The sequence below is a fragment of the Poecilia reticulata genome, linkage group LG5 (genome assembly GCF_000633615.1).
Source record: "Poecilia reticulata strain Guanapo linkage group LG5, Guppy_female_1.0+MT, whole genome shotgun sequence".
Taxonomy (NCBI): domain Eukaryota; kingdom Metazoa; phylum Chordata; class Actinopteri; order Cyprinodontiformes; family Poeciliidae; genus Poecilia; species Poecilia reticulata.
Window position 1 is genome coordinate 12805490 of NC_024335.1, and position 7779 is coordinate 12813268.

Sequence of the window (7779 nt, forward strand, 5' to 3'; positions counted from 1 at the left end):
CAACGGTGGATGTTAGGCTATATCTGAGTGTGTCACAGTGTGTGAACTTTGTCTTATTCACACATTTTGCATTTGAGTCTCGGTGCTTCATCCAGAATAATTAAACAATCTAGTTCCTAAAATGATGAAATGTATGATGAAACCTGGGAAATTGGTGTTTTGCGGTTATTGTTCTTTGAACTTTTCATCCTTGTGAAAAGCTCAAAGGTGAAGGAGAAGAATAGTTACTTTTCCTTGCAGATAAGGTGTATAGAYATTGTGAAGAGGAAACAGAACGTGCTCTTATTAGATACGTGTCAAAGTAATATAACATAAGAGTGAATCTGAACTCAGAAACAGAACAGATGCAAGAAACATAAATATATTTTTCTATATTTAGAAACAAAAATAAAGTATCTATTTGTTATTTGCTTCAAATATGCAGTAGTATTGTATCTGTTAAGCTGGGGGAATTCACAATGAAGCCAGTTTTTACAAACGTGCTGTAGAACCATAAATAGGTCAAAACTAAAAAACTTTGTGTTCACATCTGCCTAAAGTTCAGAAATGTAACAAATAGGTCAGCCATAAATTCTGCAGAAATAAATATAAAACTTCAAGGACCCAAAGCTGACTGAACATGAGCACAGAGCTCATAATTTAAAGATCRGCTTCACATGATTCGAATATCAAAAACTGTACTTTTACCTCATTATTTATGCAGGAGAAAATAACATTTTGGATTGCTGCCTTTCTTAACACTGAACTCAATCTAGATATAAAAATTTCTTGCCTTAACAGGGATTTTAAAATGACACTGCATGCCATGGTAAAATTGAAATGATATATATCTTGGATCATCTTAAAAAGTTTCCAGAGTGCCATCCAAGATTAAAATGCCTTAAAGCAACAGAAATGAAATTGCTCTTTGAGACGTCACCTCAACTACTGCTCAAGGTTGAGATTCAGTCATATGATTCTTCATCCGTCTCAGACCATTTGATTCAGTCACTTTTGCTTCTAGCTAGGGTGTTTTGTATCAGCTAAGCTTTTTGGATCTTTATCAAAGAACCTCATATGATTCTTTTTTCCAAAGAAATCTAAGAAATCAACCTTAGAAAGTACGAGGCTGCATAAAATAAGCAAAGAAGCAGCAATGATTTGCCATTATGTGGAACTGGAAAGAACTCAACCTTGTTTTTAGCTCTATTGTTTTTGAGGTCTCAATTTTTCAAGTGCTCAGATTTTTTATTTTTTTTTTATGAACAATTTTTAATTTCTCCATAAATTGTTATGCTGCTCTAATAGAAATGGTCCTTGTAGACGAATGGCACATCTTTTACAACACACTTTTAACACCTTCTCTGTGTCTGAGTAAAACCAATAGGTACCAAGGAGGCATGAAAGGCTCAAAGCCAATGTTACATCTCTGAGATCTCAAATGATAAAGTCGTAGAGATGAGTTGTTGAGTAGGTGTGAAGTAGAAAGGGAGTGCAAACAGCTACCGATTATAACCAAATGAAGTTATTGTGATATTTTGCTTCTTTGATGCCAGCTTCAATATTGCCAATGTAGAATGAAAGTAGCAAATGAAGCTGAAATACACCAACTGCTGTGTCTAATCTTTCAAGACCTTCTTGTTGTGTTAATAGAAGATGCAACAACCAAGCTACTCCTGTTGTTTTCTTTGTCTCTTCCATCAGTAATAACATCCGGGTGTGTTGATCACATGACTTATGTGATGCAAAAAAGTGTTTCTGTTGCAGCTTTGTGAAATACACTAATTTCGGTACTGTCAAAAAAAAAAAAAAAAAAACTCATTCCAGTACAAAAACTTTTTATTAAAAAAAGTGAGTTTTTTTCAAAATTAATTTGTTTCCATTAAGTGAATTAATTTTCATAATTGCAATGTGCTCAATTTTATGGTCAGTGGAAATGCAGCTACTGTCTTTTGAAAAGGCTACAGAGGAAGAGCATCAGTGGAGCTACTGCTAACAACAAGTTTAGGAACCAGACTTTTTTATTTCTTTTATCACCAACGGTCTGTGCTGTGCTACCATGAATAAAATGGCAAACAAGTTTCTCAAAAAAAGTAACCTTCAAACATATTCACATTGGAAGAAAAATGTGCAAGCTTAAACACAGTTTTGGCAAAAAGCTCAAAAACACCCTGTTCTGGTTTTTTTGAGTGCTCCATACGAAAATATGACAAGAAAGAAAAGTAGTGAAAAAAAGCAAGCAGTCATTGTGGAAACGGAAGTCTTATAAAGTTCAACTTGAAGTCTGAACCTCAACAAGCCCACAGAGGCCCATGGAGTCTAAAATGTAACTCCTGGATGTTTTCATTTGTTTTCCAGGTTCTTTGAGAGTTAAGAAATTGAAAAATCTTCCAAGTGTTACATGTTCTTTAGACATATTGATTTTCATAACAGCACAACTAGATAAACACTAAACAAGTGCAGTCTCTTGGGAAGGACTCAGAGGAGAAAGCATCTTGTCTTTGAAAGAGCATGGTTGACAGCAGGTTAACAAAACTAAAGTAAGCTACTTTCCAGAAAATGAAACCTGAGATTTTGTAGATTATCGAGTTTGTAACTCAAATGAGACTAAAGCAAACGTCTCAGCCTGATTGAAATGTTACAATGAAACATTAGGAGAGACAGGCAGAAAACTCCCCACAAAGTCTATATTTTACAACATTTGAAAAAGTAGGTCAGGATTTTCCCACAACAATGTGAGAGAAACTCATAATCAAAAATTATTGCTGGCGATTCTAACAGTGGAGGAAAGGAGCTTTGGTTTTTATTACCCATGTTGGCTCATTCTTGTTAAATAAATAATGATATGGTGTAAAACAGGTCTGTGTGAGTTTATGTCTATATTGTCAAATTTCTAGTACAATGGCCTGACTCTTTTTTTATTTTTGCCTAAATCACTTTTGGCAAAAAAAATGACTTGAGAGGCTTAGGCCATTATTTTAGGAAAAGGATATGTAAAAACATGAAATCACTGTGGATCTACTTAATTTAACAAACAATGTAAAAACAACATTTGTCTATCTCAGAAACACAATAAAACTGCCATTATCAACTTGCAGGCCAGTCCAAGTTTGAGCTCTTTTCCGCTCCACATTTCCTTTTTTGCAAGCTTAATGAAAGCCATAAATCATGATGGCTATCTCATTAATTGCTGCTTTGCTGATAGCGACGTTTCAGAACAAGATTCCTGATTTATTTGTGTTTTGTGTGTGTCAGGCAAAAATCATTTCACACGTTGCATTCACCAACTGTTGACCACCGATAAGGTAACTGCTTCTTCCCTGGTGTGTCTTATCATCATACTGCCACAGGGAATGTTAAAAAATCAGCCAGAGGCCGTCTTCTGCCAGGCTAAACAACTCCTCAACCTTTTAAAATCATCCATAGGCCTAAATCCAGAGTGATAAAGAGCATGAAAGCACTAGTCATACAGTTGATTTTTCACTCTGTGCCGTGTTTATTTCTTATTCATGCTCATGGATGGCACAGCTTCTTTGTCAAACGTCTATAACCACTGAAATTCTGTGTCAATCCTAAAACAATTTGCATATTATTTAATTTTGTCTGAGATAAAACATTTAGATTAAACATTGTTATTATTGTAGATTTTGTATCACTGTTTTTATTTAACTTTCGCCTTAAGTTCAACTTGTTGCCTTGAGTCTGAGCTTTGATCTGAGTACAACTGTAGCTGCACTTTGTAGTCAGAAAGTGTTTTTATTAGCCTGCACACACGCTCACAGCTGCAGCTTACATACACACATAACCGCTGAACATCACAGAGGCTTAAGGTTTCAGAGTGACACCCCTTAGAGGGGATGTAGCGCAGAGAATAAGAACTGTGGATTGGATCCTGATCTCAGCTTCTCTTGGTTTATCCTTTAGGTAGACCAAGCCGAAAGCTCCAGCGCTGGATGGTGAAATGTTGAAATGATGTTTTGTGACGAGTGTAACATTTTGTTTTGTATTTGATTGAGATTTGCTTCCATTATATATTTGAACTCATGGAAAAATCTCTTTATTATTTATCTAGAGTCCTTGTCCACCTGAGATAAAGTACCTGGTGCTGCACTGCCAGGCATAAGGCTGCAAAAACACTGTGATTTTTCATATCAAATACAATATTAATACATATCAAATACAACTGAAATAACAAAAAAACATTTCGGGGACTGCAGAGACAGTCATAGTGCAAGTTATGGCAATACATGGAGATATACTTTGCAGAGGAGTTTCTGTTAAGGTTTCATGTCGGATCAATTCAGCAACAATCTCTTCTGGTTTTACAGTTGACCTCAGATATTCATAGGGGTTACTGCCCCAGTTGATGGCAAATAGCTAAAAATTGCAAAATACCTGAGACCCCCTCTAAAAACTCTTATTATAACTGCTTATTTTAATAGTTCAAACACCAAATATATACAGATGGAAACTGCTTCAGATAACAGTGTTCCATACCTCGGCTCCATAGAGTATAGGCAGTCAGTGCCAAGGAAAACTAATGGCCCCCATGGATCGGTTGCTTCATAAATGCAGGTCAGGAAGCATTGTATCTAAGCATTTTGGGCTCCAAAGTGCCATTTTCTTTCAAATATTTTAGAAAAAGAAATTGTGAACAGGCAACTTTTAATATTTTGCAAATGATTTGAAATTACTTTCCACAAAAAAATATGCTGAGAAACTGAGAATGGGCTACCAGTGTGATATCCTTACATAAACCACAAGGTCTTGCATCCATACCTCCCTAAAGTTTAAATATTTTGTCATGTTATAATTTCAAACTTAGTTGTATTTTAATGGGATTTTACAAAGACTGAGCCTAACACAAAATAACTCACCAGAAAGGTCGAAGTCAAACTATGATGGTTGATTAACTTTATGCTAAATAAACAGGCATACATATATTTGAAGTCAGAACACTATTGGTTATTTACCTTCTATTTGAAGATGTTGGTGGGTCTGTCAGTAACAGACTTTTTCTAGTTAGTCATATATATTTGCCTTCTTTTAATGCATATCTTTCATTAAAAAGGCGCTTTGATGTTCCATTACTGAAGGCTATGTTAGCAGAAGAATTTCACATTGTATTTATGTGTTAACTGCTGTTGCTGTAACAGCAGTTCGATTTTCCAACACCTTTGTTACTGTGAAAGCAGAGGAAGCTTGAGGCAAAGAGAGGCTGCCCCACTGTGCTGCTGGTAGTGAGAGGAAAGAGAGGGTAGCACATACATGCAGATTAGGTGTTAACAGATGGTCGTCCACATTGCTGTGTAAAAACTTAGCAACAGGCCTCTGCACAGTTTGCTTCAAAGGTCATTCTTTTTTCAGAAGGATATGTTCCTTGCAACAGTTCTCAAACTTGTTCAGTCTTTACATATTCAATGGCATTAGAAAAATAGACTTTGATGCATTTTAATGAGATTATATGTGATTTATGTGACCACCATAATGAAGAACATGTTTTTCAAACTTATACATTTATATTTAAAAGCATGACCTGCGTATCCTTCCTTGACCTTTGCTCATGTAGAAACCAAAATATTTGATCATCCTTATTTGCAAAATACTGACACTCAAGCTGAGGAACAACGGTTGAAGAGCAACTTGTGACAGCGACTTTGAAGTCTTGCAACAGATTCTCAACTGCATTGAAGTCTGGACTTTGGTTGGACCTCATTATGATTTTAATCTAAACCATTAATTTTAATATCTGCATATTAAGGGTTTGCTAGCAGACAACTCTCTGGCCCGGTCAAGAGTTCTGCACAGCCTCTAACAAATTATCTTTCAAAGTTGTGCTGTATTCATCTCCATCTCTTTTCTGAGATTTCAACAGTCTCTGCTGAAGAATAGAAACCCCACATCATTATGTTTATGCATTAAGAGCGACATGATTTGTCAGTTTTCAGTAAAGTTTTGCTGACATACATTTTATTTTTTTTATGTCTGCAAAATAAAATGCTGGCATCTCATTTTGCCAACATACAACGGCACAGAGGGGTCAGTTTTGCATATTCTGGCCAGAATATGCTCTATTTTGGAATGAACACAGAAACATTGAAATGTTAGGATATTAGTTTAGAACCAAACTTGTCTCTAAGGGTCTTTATGACTTTTTATTAACTTTTTTCTTTCCAAAAAGTTGGCAGCACAGTTGAGTTTATACTGAGTTTGGTTTACTAAGAAAAAAAGGGAATGTTGTGACATAATCAAAAGGAAACCTTTTCCGAAACGATGAAACCCATTGCAAGTTAACTGGCTAATGGATGAAGGGGCTGTTTTTTAAAACTTGTAAGATGACAGCTGTTTTCTTCCCACGTTTATAATTTAAAGAGCAAGAACGGCATGTATAGAAAAAGCATGCAGCTCCAGATGATTTCAGTAAACCTATGCAGTTTGTTATCTATACTGGTCTTCCCCCCTGGTTTGACTCACCTCAATAGAGTCTGCAGTCGATATGCTCTTAAGCTTATATTATTCATTTGTTGGATTGTCTCAGGGCTGAAAGTCTTTTTTTATTCTGTTGTGCTGCTGATTGTTTCTTGCTGTTTTGTTTACAACTCTTGTACGATCATCAGATTTCAGCTACAGCTTGTGCTTCCCGCCCTCTTTGTCTATTTTTAGAACTTTGACCTTAATGTTTACAGAACCTCCATCAAATCCTGTGGCCATGAAAGTGTCTTATGAAATGTTTGTGCAGCCCACAGCTCCAAAGAACTGCAAACATTTCACAGTTAGTATAAAGAAGAAAACTGGGAAAGTACCTATCCGTGTCCCCTTTAAAAGAATAGTAATTTACTTTCAGTCACTTCTTATGTAGTCTTGTAATATAGTAAGTAGTAATATGGGTTCAGATCCCAGCCTGGGGTCTTTCTGCACGCAGTTTGCATCTTCTCCCTGCGAGTGTGTGTAACTGGTCTTCGTTGTCCTTTGGTGTGAGTGTGTGTGCATGGTAGTTTGTCTTGTATGTGTGACTCTATGTTGCCCTGTGACAGACTGGTGACCTGTCCAAGGTGTATTCCACTTCCCACCCAATGATCACTAGCGATAGACTCCACCCCTGCTAGAGATCCTTCAAGAATGAGTAGATATAGACATAGGATGGATTAATAGCAGCTATTTGCAACATAGACGCTGACAGGACATAAGATGTTGGGGTTTGTCTGCCAAAAAGTTATTTTTTCTTTCTTTCCTCTGTGCTAGTTTTGCTTTGGAAACATAGTGGTCTAAAGTTTTAGCTCAAAAGCATAATTGTGTTTCCTTCATTGACCACCATCTCACATTGAGTACACTCAATTTCTGTCTCTGAAACCCAATTTATTTGTGCAGCAGCGAACAGGGCAGAGATGTAAAATAAAAAATGCAATTTAAAAAAATCCCCAAACAAATGCAGTATAAACAGAATGTGGAGGTAACAATCATGATTTGACTAGAATGTTAACACTGTGGTTTTGTGTTTTGCGTAAGTTAAACATTTCACAGAAATGTTGAATATTCAGGGGTTTTCCACCAACCTTCAGTTAAAATTTGGAAAGGCTTTGAGCAAAACATTCACAAGTTTTGTGCTTGACCAACTCTGCATTGTGTTTTGTGTTGAGAGCATTTAAGCTAAGAGCATGCCTCCTTTAACTTCTCTTGGGGAACCATATTTTCCTTTTGCCCTCTCTTTTCAATCATTATTCACTTTCCCAACACACACACACACACACACACACACACACACACACACACACACACACACACACACACACACACACACAC